This window comes from Dermacentor andersoni, chromosome 5, assembly GCF_023375885.2.
Source record: "Dermacentor andersoni chromosome 5, qqDerAnde1_hic_scaffold, whole genome shotgun sequence".
NCBI lineage: Eukaryota > Metazoa > Arthropoda > Arachnida > Ixodida > Ixodidae > Dermacentor > Dermacentor andersoni.
In genome coordinates this window covers 54,005,370-54,022,818 of record NC_092818.1, presented here as the reverse complement: position 1 = coordinate 54,022,818, position 17,449 = coordinate 54,005,370, and the positions used below count along the sequence as shown (strand labels likewise).

Genomic DNA, 17,449 nt, shown 5'->3' with positions numbered 1-17,449 from the left:
CCCCCCACTGCTCAATTATACTCGTTAGAGGTAGATACCACGTGATCCTGAGAAAAGCCACCTCGTTAGTCGAGGAAAACTCTTAGCTGGAACTCCGTGTTCTGCTACCTGCGGAACTAGAAGTTACATTTTGGACTTTATAAAGTTGCGAAACTGCGCAACCTCCTAGTGGCCGCCTGAGGCGCGTAGCCGGCTAGGGGGGGGGGGGGGGGGGGCGTAGTCACAGTGAACGTGCCGCCCACCCCCCGTTCAAATGTGTACACCTCCTCCCTGAAACAAACTCCTCCCGTAATGACATCCAGTGGGTACTCTTTAGGCATGCACTGCAAGGATATGAATATACCTGAAATGTGCTAAGTATGGCCAGCGGACGCCTCTCGCAAGATGGGGTTGTTGTTGTTGTTGTTGTTGTTGTTGTTAATACCTGCACATCGATGGGATTCCATGACTATGTCCAGCGGACATCCCTTGTATGTGCGCGAGGGATATCATGGGGAAATGCCGGGTACATCTAGCACGAGGTATATAGTTCGAGCCACTTGCGCAGTGTTTGCTATAATGTTTACTACCTTCGCAGCAGATACTGCGTCACCGGTGCATCGTGCACAACGTGTGCGCGCGCACAGGGATGTGCAGGGTACTCTTCATCCTGTTGAGCTTTCCGCCAGGTCAAAGTGGCATATGGAACTAAGTGAAATTTTCAAAGCAAATATGCGCCAGGAAATACGCAAAGTACGATGTGCACAGGAGATATGCGACATCATCAGATTGCAGTTCGAACGTACGAAAAAACATAATTCTGTCACAAAAAAAAAGAAGAAACTGAAAGAGAAAGCGTCCGGGAGGACAAGTATTCGGGTGTGGGCCGAAAATATATTGAGATGCAACACCCATGACACGTCCTTGGTGGCATATATGAAATTGCACGTCCGACCGCTGTCATGTTTGTCTCCTAAGTGGCACACGGATACTGAGACATCACTTGGATGTCCCACGAACTAAGTGCTTCCCCTGAGTGGTTATGAGGGGTGCCGTAGTGGAAAGCTCCGGTTTGATATTAACCCTCTAGGGTTCTTAATGGATACCTAAATCTAAGTACGCGAGTGTTCTCGCATTTTGCTTCCATCGAATCTAAAAGGAGAGCTATAGATTCAGGGATTTTACGCCCCCTAAACCACAATCTGGTTATGAAGCACACTGTACTGGGTGGACTCCGGAATAATTTTGACCACCTGGTGTTCTTCAACGTGAGCCGAAATGTAAGCGCACACGAGCGCTATTTTTTTTTTCGCATTTCACCCACGTCAAATTGCCGCCGCCGCTTCCAGGTATGATGGAACTTGTGACCTGCTGGCCCGATAGCTCACTAGCTACAGTGTTGCACTGATAGGCCCGAGGTCGCAAGTTCGAACCCGGCAGCATTTCGATGGAGGAGAAGTGCAAAGAATTTAGATTCAGGTGCACGTTAAGGAATTCCAGCTGTTCAAAATTAATCCGCACTACGGCGTGCCTACAATCAGGTCGTTGTTATGGCATGGTGCGGAAACTCCCCATACCTCATTTGGGACGCTTGGCCGCATGTCGATAGGTCAACACGCGGCGGCAGCGCCGCTTCCACCACTCGCCGCTGCCGGATATCCAACTGGAAATAATTCACAAACAAAACAATGCCTTCATGACGTCACTGGTGAGGTCAGAATCTAGAGGGAGAGGGCGCGCAGCCGGGAGGAGGACTATTGCGGCGGAATCACTCCTTTCTCACTTAGCATGCAAGCGGAATGTGTTCGTGCTCTATTGAAGACGCGCTGGCCGCGTCGCGACATTGGCCAAATCTTGCAGCAGGATCCGCTGAAATGTGCCGTCCTTACGAAGCACTTTCCTTCTGCCGCGTTTACCTTGCAAACTTCTGTCCATTTTTTAAAGCACATCGGTCGCACATACCAGCACCAAGCAATTATGAGAAATAGTTATATAGGAAACCATTGTTAACAACCAATATTCGCTGTTAAAAAGCTAAATTTCGTCATTTCGTGAAAGTAATCCCTTTGACATTCGTAACGTGTAGTTAAGTTTAGGACTGCAGTTGAAGTAGACCATAGATTTAGTGGGACTAGCATAAAAAGATAACTTTCTGGCACTAACATTCGATAATTTTGTTCGTGTTTTGTGAAATGGATAAACTAAAGCTGGCCGATTTCGAAGTCAGCCGAAACTCAGCACAAATAAGAGGTGAACGTTTTTGATTTTATTCACACGTTTCGTACTGGAAAAAGACTGACCTCCACGCAGTGCGAAAGTTTCGACCTGTAGAAAAAATGAGAGAAAATAGATAGCTTAAACCCCGCGCAGGGTCACCTGCGTCAGCAGTCGTTTTGTGTGTTGCGACACCACGTACCCGAGCACATGAGGTTTGGACCTTCCCGCGTGTAGCCGCGCGCGGCTTAGCCGTGTCTGGAGAAAGGGGGATCCTGGGGTTGAGCCGATGCCGGGTGTCTGGACCTTTAAGCTCACCCGGCGGAGGCAACACACCTCTTTGGCCTCAGCTTCACACAAACGGAACCTCCATACTGCCCCACCTAGAGGAAACCGGCAGTCGCCTTTTCCTCTCTCTCTCTCTCCTCAAATCTTCGTCTCTCTCTCCCACTCTTTGGCATTTCCTATCCTCTTTTCTCTTCCATTTACTTCCTTTTTCCCTCGCGGCAAGGGTGGCAGCACGAACTTCTGTTGTCTATGATCGGCGTCTGAAAATATGCCGCACCGAATCACCATTCCTGTTCTCCTTTCGGAGCAACGCACTATCATTTCCTAAGTACTATGTAATCCAGGAGACGAAATATCTGATTAAGAAACGCCAATGTATGAAAGCCTCTTAAGCTAGAATACAACTGGCAGAACTTTCCAAGTTAATCAACAAGCGTAAGATAGCTGACAAAAGGAAGTATAATATGGATAGAATTGATCATGCTCTCGGGAACGGAGGAAGCCTAAAAGCAGTGAAGAAGAAACTAGGAATAGCCAAGAATCAGATGAATGCGTTAAGAGACAAAGCCGGCAATATCATTACTAATATGGATTAGATAGTTCAAGTGGCTGAGGAGTTCTATAGAGATTTATACAGTACCAGTGGCACCCGCGAGGATAATGGAAGAGGGAATAGTCTAGAGGAATTTGACATCCCACAAGTAACACCGGAAGAAGGAAAGAAAGCCTTGAAAGCTATGCAAAGGGGGCAGCTGGGGAGGATCAGGTTACAGCAGATTTGTTGAAGGATGGTGAGCTGATTGTTCTAGAAAAGCTGGCCACCCTGTATACGCAATGCCTCATGACCTCGAGCGTACCGGAATCTTCGAAAAACGCCAACAAAATCTTAATCTATAAGAAAGGGGACGCCAAAGACTTGAAAAATTATAGACCGATCAGCTTACTGTCCGTTGCCTACAAAGTATTTACTAAGGTAATCATGCATAGAATCAGGAAGGACCAGGCAGGATTTCGTAAAGGCTACTCAACAATAGACCATATTCGCACTATCAATCAGGTGATAGAGAAATGTGCGGAATATAACCAACCCTTATATATAGCTTTCATTGTTTACGAGAAAGCGTTTGATTCAGTTGAAACCTCAGCAGTCATGGAGGCATTACGGGATCAGGGGGTAGACGAGCCATATGTAAAAGTACTGAAAGATATCTATAGCGGCTCCACCGCCACCGTAGTGCTCCATAAAGAAAGCAACAAAATCCCAATAAAGAAAGGCGTCAGGCATGCAGATACGCTCTCTCCAATGCTATTCACAGCGTATTTACAGGAGGTATTCAGAGACCTGGATTCGGAAGAATTGGGGATAAGAGTTAATAGAGAATACCTCAGTAGCTTGCGATTTGATGATGATATTGCCTTGCTTATTAACTCAGGAGACCAATTGCAATGCATTCTCACTGTCATGGACACGCAAAGCAGAAGGGTGAGTTTAAAAATAATCTGCAGAAAACTAAAGTAATGTTTAACAGTCTCGGAAGAGTACAGCAGTTTACGATAGGTATCGAGGCACTGGAAATAGTAAGGGAATACATGTACTTAGGGCAGGTAATGACCGCGGATCCGGATCATGACACTGAAATAATCAGAAGAATAAGAATGGGCTGGGGTGCGTTTGGCAGGCAGTCTCAGATCATGAGCAGCAGGTTGCCATTATCCCTCAAGAGAAAGTATAACAGCTGTCTTACCAGTACTCACCTACGGGGCAGAAACCAGGAGGCTTACGAAAAGGGTTCTACTTACATTGAGGACGACGCAACGAGCTATGGAGAGAAGAATGATGGGTGTAACGTTAAGGGATAAGAATAGAGCAGATTGGGTGAGAGAACAAGCGCGAGTTAATGACATCTTAGTTGAAATCAAGAAAAAGAAACGGCATGGGCAGGGCATGTAATGAGGAGGGAAGATAACCGGTGGTCATTAAGGGTTACGGACTGGATTACAAGACAATGGAAGCATAGCAGGGGGCAGCAGAAAGTTAAGTGGGCGGATGAGATTAAGAAGTTTGCAGGGACAACATGGCCACAATTAGCACATGACCGGGGTAGTTGCAGAAGTATGGGAGAGGCCTTTGCCCTGCAGTGGGCGCAGCCAGGCTGCTGATGATGATGATAATGACGATGATGTAATCCACAGTGAAAACGTCATACCAGTAAGAAAGTTCTCACCGTTCCTGGTGGCCAAGTGCCTGAATGACAAAATCGGACTTACATACAAAGCAGAGTTGGTTTCCAGCAGAACGTTCTGACACGGACAAGAATGTTTTGTCAGAACGTTCTGCTGGAAACCAATTCTGCGATGTACAGCCACCGAGCTCAGGCAAGCACTACCCTGACATACAAAGCCTCAAAAATTTTTAGTGAGGACCTCCTCCTTGAACTACATGACAAAGATCAAGCCCAAAAACTCTCGGAACTTACCAGTATTGGCGACGCGACAGTAAAAATTTCAGCTCACAGAACTCTAAACACAAGCAGGGGCGTGATATCTGAGGAGAATTTTCTCGGCCTGAGCAATGAGGAACTGCTTGAGGGTTTCCAGGAACAAAGTGTGACCAAGTGAGTGAGTGCGAACTCTATTTAGGTGCCGAGGAGAAAGAACTAAATAAATCCGGCGGCTCCACCCAGATCGAGGCCGGTAGACTAAGTCCTTCGGCGACGGCCCGGGCCCTCTGTACAGCCTTGAGCTGAGCGATGAGCTCTGTGCTTCTGAGCGCTGAGTCCCAGGAGGTCTGGTCAGGAAAGTCCGTGTCCGCGTTGCAGGGCACAGCCAGAGCATGTATTCGAAGTTGTATTCGTCGCCGCAGTGTGGGCATTCGTGACAAAAGTACAAAGAATAGCCATCCTAAGAAATGACCAAGAAATCCTCATAAAACGCAATATACTCACCTTTGGAGCGAGCGTAATGCCTATACCTCGCTAGATTCAGGGTACGTAAAAGTAAATGTCAGACCATATATGCTGAACCCCAGACGATGTTTCAAATGCCAAAGGTTTGGACATGCTTCGCATGCATGCCGAGGAGAAGCGACCCATGTTAAATGCAGCTCCAATGATCACGAATCCGACAATTGCACTTCTTCTACACATTGCGCTAACTGCAAAGAAGACCATCCAACTTACTCGCGGTCTTGCCCTTGCTGGAAAAAAAAGGAAGTGATTGCACTAACTTTAACTAACTAGCGACTATAATACCTTTCGAAAGAAGTTATGGCGATGTGATGTAGGTGGTGGCAGCGTCACAGAGTCCTCCGGGTCCACGCACAGTGGTCCCGCAGTGACCCCTCCCGCCCCCGTGGTGGAAGCGGCCCATGCTGCTCCATCCTCTTCGAAGGGCCTGCAGACACACGTCCCGCAGGGCCCTAAAATCATCCGAACCCCAAGGCCCAAGACACGTGCTTCGGCGCCCGATTCTCGGTTCTCCAGCGCCCCAGAGATAGCGATGGAGGTCGACGCAAGAACTCCGGTGTCCTCGACGCCGAAGGACAAGCGCTCTCTCGAGCGCGAAAAGAGGGACACAGTCCGAATAACCACATTAAATGAGAACACGATAACCTATTTAACTGTATTTGCCTTCTTTATATATGTCACCTAACATCTTTCTTATTCTCATTCACTCTTAATGCTTTTTTTACCTTTCAGTTTCAAAAGGCTTTTATTATCCACTGGAATTGTAGAGGGCTCTTGCGCAACTTAGGTGACATCAAAGACATGTTAAGTAATTTCTCTCCTGTGGCATTGTGCTTATACAGGAAACAAACTTGGGCGAAAAACATAAGAATTCTAAAATACACTATTTGACTGAGGGTGATAGACGGAACTGTGTATCAACTTTACCCCGAACTTTTTCAAGAATGTGGAAGTCAGTGCGCTGGTGAATACTGACCCTTGATCCGCCTGAATTTCGGCTGGAAACCCAACTCGTGCGAATACTGTCAAAAGCGCGTGTACTACTTCGGTGGAGCTGAGCTCTTTCAGAGGGATTGCTTCTGGAAACTTTGTAGGCGGACACAGCATGGTAAACAAGTACCTGTAATCCGACTTTGTCTTTGGTAGGGGCCCTACCGTGTCTATCACAAGTCGTCTGAAAGGTTCTGTTATTAAGGGCACTCCCTTTAGTGGAGCTTTCCAGGTTTCTCCTGGTTTACGCGAGCGCTGGCAGGCGTTGCATGATATTACAAAGTGTTACACGTCTTTGAAACAGCCAGGCCAGTAGTATTACATAAACAATCTTTCCTTAGAATTGTTTATGCCTAGGTGGCCAGACCACCCATTTCCATGACAGAGACTCAAAAGGTCCTCCCTGTAATTAGTAGGTACGACTAACTGATCTAAAATCCTACCCTTTCGGTCTCTGTAGAGCCGACACAACAATCCTCCTCTCTCTTGTATCGTGACGTTGCGCTTAGCAGTGCCTTCTTTAGCTGTGTGATGCAGTTTAGCTAAGCTGTCATCATTCTTTTGCTCGGCTGCCAGTGACTCTCTGTCCACACGTAAGAGCTGATCAAAGTTCTTTGAGGCCGGTGATATTAACGACCCTGTCTCGCTTGCGAGTGCGTCAGCTGGCTCAGCCTGCAGGCGTGCACTTTGGCACCTTAGTGATACGCTCTCATTGAGCTGGTCAGCTGGCTGGCTTTCCTCAACCGTTCTTTGTTCCCTCGAGCCTAGCTCGGATTCGGTTACTGAAATAACCTCTTTTGCTACTTCCGCTGGAGCAGCTTTTGCATTTTCAGCCGTAAGCGACACGATTTTACGAGCTTGTAAAAACGCCTGTACTACGCCCTCTCCCAGTTTAAGCCCTTTGTCACGTAGTAACTGATCCGAACGATTCTAAAAAAATGTAAGAGTACTGCAGCGACAAAAATTTGGAAACTGCAGCCTCGGTCACGAACTCCCCAAATGGTCCACTGAGTTTGACTTTGGCCATGGGCAGACACACGCTGTGTTCTTCTACAACCTATTTAATCCATGCTACATCTCCAGTGAAGTCATCTGCCGTCATGTAGGACGGATGGACTATGTCCATCGTGGCGGCACTGTCTCACAGCACCCGCCATGGTTTGCCATTAACTTGCAGGTCGTGAAGATATGGGCTTAAAAGTTCCATATTCTCGTCTTTTTCATCCACGTAGGAGAAAAATACGCTAGGCTTCCTGCAGTTTACAGCGATTTGTCCCAGTTTGTGGCAATTATAGCAGCGGATCGGTCTAAAAGATTGGAATTTTCTGCTCTTTTTGTACGGTCTCCCCGTTAAACTCCTCGCTCTTTTCAGAGGGCTTTTCCTTCACGTTACAGGTTCCGGTCGTCTAGCCTTCGAACCCTTTTTGAACGGAAATGGCTTCCGCGGTCCATTTCGACCGTCCCAATTTCCGTCCTCGGCGTTCCGCTTTCTACACGTTGCGTACTCTTCGGCTAATTCCGCCGCCCTTTCCACAGTGTTTACATTTCCTCTGTCTTGCACCCACAGCTTCACAGATGGTGGGATGCTTTTGCAAAACTGCTCTAGACACATGCATTCAATGATCCTGTCTCTGCTCTCGTACGCTTGCGCGCTTTTCAGCCACTCGACTAGGTTGGTCCTTAAGCCGTATGCAAACTCCGGATACCACTCGCTATCCTTCTTGCCTGTGCTTCTAAACCTTTGCCGAAAAGCTTCGGTTGGAAGGTGGTATTTCTTCAGAAGACTAGCCTTAACTTTCGTATAATCATATGCACCCTGCGCACTGAGTCTGGCTATTACTTCCGCAGCCTCATACGGCAACATAGACAGCAACAGCTGTGGCCATGCACTCGGATCGAAGTTCACCTTCTCGTAATTCCTTTCAAAATTTCCTAGGAACAAGCCTATGTCGTTCCCGACCTCAAATGGCTTTAACAGCCTGTCCATGCGGTATGATTCTGCCTCACTTGATCGTCCCAGAGCCCCTTCACCTCCTTGAGACCACTCCAAACGTTTGCTTTCAAGTTCAAGTTGGATTTTCCTTAACTCGCGATCTTTCTCGCGTTCCTCTCTCTTTCTGTCCCGTTTCTCTCTTTTTTAAAGTTCCAACCCCATTTCAATGTCTTCCTCACTGGTCTGTTCGGAAATTAGCTGCAATAATTCCGATTTTAGCATTTCCTTGCGTACCTCTAGGCCCAGTTCCTCACCAACAATCAACAATTCGTCTCTCAGTAGCGTCCTTAACTCCATGATTGCTGCTTTACTGCCTTGGTCCTGCTCGCTAAACCTACCTAGGAAAACACAACCTAGCTAACAATCAACAATCTATCTAGCTTCCCTACTGTTCTAAACAGAACAATCACAAAATAAAGCCTAGAGGGTCAAAGCAAGAACCAAGCACTCACGGCAGACACAGCAACACGTCGCAATGTCCATCCCACCGCTGCCACCAGTTATGTTTGGGGTCGGGCATGAAATAGATGGTAGCTGGCCCATGGCGTCGTCCAACTTATCCACGCTGAGGACGTTGTTGAAGGGAGAGACTTGTTCACATCGAGAACGAGGAATTCGGTATTTATTTACAGTATTTACATGAGAACGTTACAGTTCATCAGTCTAACATGACTGAAAGAGGAATGCACATTGAAGAGCCACCAACGGCTCCTTAAATACACTCTGTCCTCCCTAGGTGAGGGGAAAACGGCAGTTCACCGCCAATTCGGAGCGTTCAAAGTCATCGTAGCCGACCCGCCGTTGAGGGGGAGGGTTGACACACACTTGCGCACAGGTTTCACTGACCACGTCGAGGTGAGCGGGTTCTCGCAGACATGTGTCTTGCCCCGATTAGGCGCCTCTTCATCCCAGTGTTGACTCCGCAGACAATGGCCGCCGCACCCGTCCATGACTTCTAAGCCCCGTGAGAAGGCGGCAAGACATCTCCTCCCAGGATTTCCATCGCTTCTAACAAGCGTTGACGGCGACGGCGAATCCACTAACAATACTGGGCCGCCGACCGCGTTTAGTCATAGAGGTGGAGGGGGTGTTTATGCGGCACATCGTTGCCCCTACAAAGTAAGTCGCTGCAGCAGGTGGGGAAGGCTTCCAAGGTCGTTTCTGGGAAGCTCGCCACCCCCGCAGCAGCAGCTGGCTGGGAAAATTTTGTAGGTCGGTACCCTTGCAGGCCGTTCGTAACAGCCTGTTGCGTATTTACCGCTCTGTCGTGCTCAGCATTCTTGACTATGGCTGTATAGTTTACGGGTCAGCAAGGCAGTCGTGCATCAAACGTCTTGATCCCACACACAATCACGGACTACGCTTAGCAACTGGTGCCTACAGGACCTCACCAGCAGAAAGCCTATATGCTGACAGTAACGAACCCTGTTTGGAACACTGAAGAGCCTTCCTCACAATTTCATACGTACTCAGAATCACAGCTCTACCTAATCATATATGCCACACTCTTGTGCCTTACACCACGAACAGAATACACTATAGCAACAAACCACATAGCGCGAAACTATTTATCGTTCGTTTCGAAGAAATGTCCCGAAACTGCAACCTTCCGAGCGAGGCTCTCACGGTTGCCGAAAGACCGAAAAGACTACCCGTGTGGTATGATAATACACATTTTTGTGATTTCGCTCTTACACACCACAAGAAAAAAGAAACACCGCGCGAACACATAATACAAGATTTCTCAGATTTATAAGAAAAATACAAAAACTACACCGAGTTTTACACTGACGGGTCTAATACAAATGATCATGTCGGAAGCGCAGTAGTATCGGAACACTGGGAAAATTGTCTTAGGTTGCCACAGTTTGCTTCGGTTCTTATAGCCAATGTATACGCCCTGCTTATGGCTTTTGGAAAAAATAGTAACAGGAAGTTCTAAAAAAACCTGTTGTTTACACATATTCTCTCAGTTCACTTAATTCCCTCAATAGAAAATCAGAGTGCGAACCTCTTCTCGGCAGCATCCTAATGCTTGGCGAAAGTGAAAATCATGGTAAATTAATTCGTCTATGTTGGGTTCCAAGCCACGTCGGAATCCCGGGAAATGAAAAGGCGGACCAATATGCAGCAATGACAGCTCACGAAAGACTAGCAGAAATAAATTTTCTGCTAGTCCGTATTGCGATCACCACAAAGTGGCAAAAAGACTGGGACTGTCAAGTTAACCACAAACTACAAATAGTAAATAAAGCCCATATTGCAGGAGTGGCAGACATCATACCACCAGGAACCTTTCATGGAAGTTATCCTATGTCGCGTTCGTATCGGACTCACACATCTCACACATAACTTTTTATTGAAAAATGAAGAGCAAGCGGTTCGTAATCAATGCCAAGAAACTCTAACTATGAATTACATTTTAATAACACGTCCAGCCTTAGAGGAAGACAGAACTATTTTTATGAACTTTACAAAACACTAACACCACTTAATCGCTACCTGATCCTAGCTGAAAGCGCACTTTTATCTCTAGACAATTTTCACTAAGTTCCTGAAACAGGTTTCTTAAACAAACTCTAAAGTAATCATTTTTGTTGCTTGAAGCACTATCATCAAATTATATATTCTTGTGCATGGCGCATCATAGCCGTAGTTGCTTTCGCGCCACAACACCCTACATAACTAACATAGCTTAAACATTGTTCAGTACGATCAGGGGGGGGGGGGATGCATCAAAACGCAACAAGGAATTACGTGCAGTGTTTCGCCGTCATTGCTCTTGAAATTTGATAAACATCACGGCTGTGTTCTTTTTTCTTTTTTTGTCGACATGAACAGCCTAACCGCTCGTCTGTTTGGTCTTGTTGCATCTGGGTCGCAAGCCCCAAGGGTAGCGTTGGCCTGGCGGCCTGGGGCACAACTGGAAGCATCCGAAGGTGCTGGCAAAGGATGAGTCGACTGCTAACAGAGCAACTTGTTTATTCTAGTATCGCAAAAGAGCGGCTGGTCAGATCCACCGAAGTGGAGAGACGGGAGAGCACGTTACTCAACGGAAGAAATCGGAGCCTCTCTCTTGGCGTCCGGGGGCAGCTGCTTTTATACTCTCGGAGTTGAGGGCAAGAAGGAACGTCTCGGGATGAGGCCACGTGACGGCGGCGCTCGGGCACGTTGAGACTAGAAGGTGACGCATCCGCCGGGCCGGCGCCGGTCAGACCTCCTCGCTTCACAGTTGGGGGAGCTCCTCTCCGCGGCTGCCGCGCTTTGACAAGCGTGGGCACCAACATGCACACACACACACACACACACACGCACACAGGAAGACACGTGGCATTGAAACACGCCTGGACGCGCTTGGCGGGGAGGCGTTGCGGCGGCGTCGAACGGGCCAAAATGTCCGCCGCTTTGAACGAAGCCCCGGCGTCCGTTGCATCCGCGCCGGCTATACCGCGCGTCGTAGGCGAAACGTAACAGTCTACAAACGCCACAGCCTGGGACTTCTATCTCATCAAGTATTTGTATAGCGACCCCAGAATTTTGGAATACTTTAAGGTGGGAGGAAGCGACTGGGGTCGTGACTGTAGAACTGAAGTTGTGGGACAACTCGAAAATTCAGGACACGAGTCCTCAAGAGTTTTGGAAATACTGCACCCGCAATATGCGTGTGCAGCTGCATGCCACGTCGAATCCGGAAGTTCACCAAGCCATTCAGACGATTATTCGGTACGCGCACGAGAGGGTGGGCAAACAAAGTCCCGAAAGCGTACAAAGAGACAAGCGGAGGAACCCATCTATGATTGGCTCAGGGAAATCCCAGTATTGCCGCTAACAAACATTGTGCGCACTCCAAAGTGGCTTGCAGACCCCAACTTTAGGTTTATCCAACTTGACGACAAGCACCTGCAGAGGACCATTCAAGTTTTTAACGACGAGATGTGCAGTTACCCTACCCTCGACTTTATCGAACTGTATCAAAACACACAGCCATTGTTTGACGCTCCACACGGCGACTTGGATGCTTACTATATGACTGTGCATGACTCGTTTGATGCTGTCTTGGAACTGTTAAACTTTCAGTTTGACGACAACCAGCTCGAGCTTTCCGACTTTGTAAACAACCTCCATATGCTCGTGGAGAAGTTTGTGCCCAAGAAGAATTGCATGGAAGTGATGTCTCCCCCGAGTGCTGGCAAGCACTTTTTCTTTGATGCTGTGCTTTCTTTTTATATTAACAGGGGAGCTACACGCAACTTTAACCGCTTTTCAAACTTTCCACTGCAAGACACTGTAGGCCGCCGCATTCTCGTGTGGAACGAGCCAAACTGTGACTCGTCTGCATTTTACACGGTCAAGAAAATCTTTGGCGGCGACGTGGACTCTGTGGCATTTAAGTACTAGCCCGACCAGACCATCTCGAGAACGCCTGTCATTGTGCTCTCCAACAATGAGGTGTTTCCTGACGACGAAGTTTTTAACCACCGCATGTTTCGCTACAAGTGGAAGGCCTGTCCGTTGCTCAAGCGTCACGCAAAGAAAGTGCACCCCATGACCCTGGTGCTTCTCTATTACAAGTTTGTACTCAATGCTGACTCTATGCTCGCACGTCACGAAATAAACTTTTCATCCTGAGTACTTGGTCAATGCTTTGCATTTTACCCGCCGTGGTTGCTCAGTGGCTATGGTGTTAGGCTGCTGAGCACGAGGTTGTGGGATCGAATCCCGGCCACGGCGGCCGCATTTCGATGGGGGCGAAATGCGAAAACACCCGTGTACCTAGATTTAGGTGCACGTTAAAGAACCCCAGGTGGTCAAAAATTTCCGGAGTCCTCCACTACGGCGTGCCTCATAATCAGAAAGTGGTTTTGGCACGTAAAACCCCATTAAAAAATATGCTTTGCATTATATGACTACAAATGCAACAGTTAGGTTAAGTTGGGTTGGGTTAGGTTGGATTAGGCTAGGTTGGGGTTAAATAGATGCGTCTAATTTAAGAATCTGATGCTGGTACTGGCGACAAATTTAAGAGCGAACAAACGGTATAGCCCAACAAACATGCACTCATGCCCTTCATTACAAGTATTTTACCGGCATGACGAATGAGTCGAGCAACACTGCTCTTTTGCCAGTTCACTCCGGCTTGCACAGAACTCGTTTACTCATGCAAAATGAACACCTGCTCACAAAATAGAGTGAAACACTTGTGCTTACCTTTTGTCACTGTAGGAAACCTCAAAAACTTCGCAGAATTGGAAATCCCAGCGTTAGAACACCACTGAGCCGCCCAATACATGCAATGAGCCGATTTAGCCATCTTCGTCTGATGCTTGATACACCGTCCTCCGTTCCTTGCACGCCTGATCAAGCCTTATCTGTCTTATCTTTCCCATCTTCATACTTGGCACGACAACCGAAGCTGATGACCGAGCGCGATCCGACTTGTGATATCGCTGAGCAAGTGGCAAGTGTGAGCGGAAAGAAGCTGAACGGACACTTGACTTCCCGCGCTTCGCCCAATTTAAAATTCACAAAAAAAGAGGTAAAAAGGAACTTAACTGAAAAAAAAAGAGTTGTTTGGCGTTCACTCAAATTTCTTTATTTCTAAAAAGTTGTAAATGACAAGAAAAGTGCACATCCGTATCTACTTTACCTCGTTCCACGAGTTCTTAGGATGTCCGGCAACTGCTAGGAGCGCGCATGTTCCTTGAAACCGAAACTAACACTCGCCTTCCGGGGGTTGGTTATGCCACGTAAAACTGCAGCGTTTAAATATTTTAATCAATTTGCGACCTCGAGCTAAACACCAGAACGTCATCACACCATAACCACCGAGGCCTGAAGAACTGTGAACTCCTGCACAACATCAAGGAACTCCCACAAGCACAAGCATGCAACAGCAGATGCGCACTAAGAATCCCCCAAGAAGTGTTCTCTCATAATTTTATAGATAACGCGAAAATACAGCAGTGGTCTGGGAGAATTCCAAATCCGCACACACAGGTGAAAGATTCTACCTTATTTCCTTACACGTCTTATTTTGCTGAGTTTAATTGCCAGGTAATAGTACGGCAACGGCTGCTACATCACCACGCGTCAGTAGATCTCCAAACTTCTACGTAATCCTCCGTAACAATGTGGTCTGCCACGCTGTTGAAAATCTTCAATTATCAGCTGACCGCGGGCGTCTACTCCTATCTTCCCCCTGCTTTTTCTTGGAGGTCATCTGCGGTGGATCAATTGCTATTCAGGGCGAGCCGAGATGGCTGGTGGTTGCATGTGCGCTGTCTCTCTGCGCGCCTGGCGAGCGAGGTCGCGTAATCTCAAGTTTTGGATACTCGTTGAAGGGAGAAACAGACGTAGACTTTGCTCCCTTGTGTCAGCGTTCTTTATCATGTCAGCGCTAAGTCAGCGCGCGTGAGCACCTGTACGCGCGTGACTCCATGCTTGCTCATTGAATTAGTAAGCGAATGTTTACTGCAATTCTCACGGTCGATAAAACTACAAACCTTACTTCGTGTAGTTATTTATTACTTTCCTATCGCTAAATGTGGCGCCTTCGGGTGAAACTGCGAGTTTTAAGAGCGCAGCCCTTAACGCCCGTTCCTGGGTTGAGGTCCCTCGACGTAACCGCTCGAACGCGCTTGTGCCACTCCTTGCGCGTTCGTCGTCGCCTTCTACCACAGCTGGCTCGATGACGCTCGGCATGCCAGCGTTCCCATACTGCCCCTCCCTCTGCGAAGACGCTGACCGCACTGGCTCACTGCCAGTCGGTGTGGCGATTTCGGTCTGAAAGTCTTTGGCTCAATTTATCGCAAGATGAAGACACGTATCGAGCTGCGCTAAAATTTCGCATTACACTCTAACAAAACGTTTACACCCTTTGGGGCTTATCTTTTCCCCAAACAATAATCGACATCCGCCTTGCTTGCGTTTCCTCTCTTGAAAAGGAAGTGCGGGCAAGTCAGATGACGATTATCGTTTGGGGACCAAATACAACCCAAAGGTTGTAAACTTTTTTTAGAGAGTAGGGAGTATAGTAGACGTCGGACACTCTTTTTTTACCAAATTGACTCGACACAATTAAATTATACTTCGCTTTGGTTTAGAAATGAGAAAATAAGTGTTCGTATTCGATTAGGAAATCTTTCTACACGAACACTCCTACAGCATTATTGGTTTTGCGAGTTAAGCAAGTGGATCATGATTCGCTGATAAAATCCGCCATGAACGTGGCAAATCAGTTATGCGGAAGCCTGCAAGGTGGAGGAACATTCATTAAAGGGAAAACCCCCATCCTACCGACCGTAGCACAAAGCTACAAAGGTGTCCTTTGTAGCTTCGTTTATGCAGTCGGATGGATAACAATTTTTTTTTCTTTCATCTGCCAGGAGCAGAATTTGGGCTATGAGAATGACCGCTTGAGTCAGCCACTCTGCGCTGGGATTGGGAGTGCTGTTTGTGCACTGGTTTACATGGCAGTTCCAACTTGCTGAGGAGACGTGGTGAGTTAGGGTAGTCACCACCTACATCTGGTCGTCGGGGTGTTGACCCGGAGACTCTGAGAAGGCCGTAATAACTGGTGCATGTATACATGTGGGGGTGAGTAGTGTATAAATCTGCCTGGCGAGTGAGGGCGCGTGTGAGGCCTCAGCCCGTCAGTTCGGTATACTTCGATCCTCTCGCTCGATCGACATCCCAGTACCTGATTTTGGCGCTGGGATGAGCCTCGCATCTCACACGCAAGCTCCATGGTTAGCTCGTTCACTCCCCGACTGTTCTACGTGACCAAGGACCCATGTGATGCCTACCAGGTTGTGTTCTTGTAGCTGCTTCGAGCAGTTGTCTGCATGCCACTATGGAGTATAAAGATTATAAGGTGATATCACACGCATTAGTAATTGTACAGTGGTTACGTGCGTTTGATATGAGCAGGAAGGATGTCAGCAGAAGGCGCATAGCCACAGAAAACCCGTAAACACACCCACACTCTAAAAACAGTTGCACCCTTTGGGGTGTATTTTTGTCCCACAACGATAATCGTCATCTGTCTTGCCCGCGTTTCCTTTCTTTAACGCTGCGAGCCCGGTACTTCCCAGTCACGAACGGCATGCGCGTTATCAGTGTGACGCAGCATTCTCGACAGGAAAGTAGCGAGCGCCGAGTTTTCAAGAAAGGAAACGCAAGCAAGGCAGATGACGATTATTGTTGTGGGACAAATATACACCCCAAAGGGTGCAAACTGTTTTTAGAGTGCACACTCTAAAAAAAGTTTGCTCCCTTTGAAGTGTATCTCCGCCACACAACGATAATCGTCATCTGCCTTGATGCGTTTCCTTTCTTGAAAACGCCGCGCCCGCTACTTTCCTGTAGGTAATGCTATGTCATGCTGATAACGCGCATGCCGTTCGTTACTGGAAAGTACCGGGCTCGCAGCGTTAAAGAAAGGAAACGCATCAAGGCAGGTGACGATCATCGTTGTGTGGCAGAAGGGGTACTCCAAAGGGTGTAAACTGTTCTTATAATGCACTCTAAAAACAGTTTGCACCTTTTGGGGTGTATATTTGTCCCACAACAATAATCGTCGTCTGCCTTGCTTGCGTTTCCTTTCTTGAAAACTCGGCGCTCGCTACTTTCCTGTCGAGAATGCTGCGTCACACTGATAAGGCGCATGCCGTTCGTGACTGGGAAGTACCGGGCTCGCAGCGTTAAAGAAAGGAAACGCTGGCAAGACAGATGACGATTATCGTTGTGGGACAAAAATACACCCCAAAGGGTGCAACTGTTTTTAGAGTGTGTATGGGGGCCATGGGGCCATGCATCGCGGCCCAGCACAAATCGCAGTTTTGTGCATGTTTTTCAGAAGCCGTATCCCAAGAAAAACATTTGCTATGTTATTATGAAAGTTATTCGATCTTTCTCGAGATTTACATCAGCGACATAAAATAGACGGTCTTTCAGCGAGTCACATTCACATTTGGGCTCGTTCAGCGAGATTTTCGTCATCGCTTGGCAACCCCGCATA

The 17,449-nt window shown here is 47.6% G+C and overlaps 1 pseudogene; it reads left to right on the top strand.

Annotated features, from left to right (window-relative positions):
- Nucleotides 1-12,088: 12,088 nt before the first annotated feature.
- Nucleotides 12,089-13,059, top strand: LOC126530337 (uncharacterized; annotated as a pseudogene).
- The last annotated feature ends 4,390 nt before the right edge of the window (nt 13,060-17,449 follow it).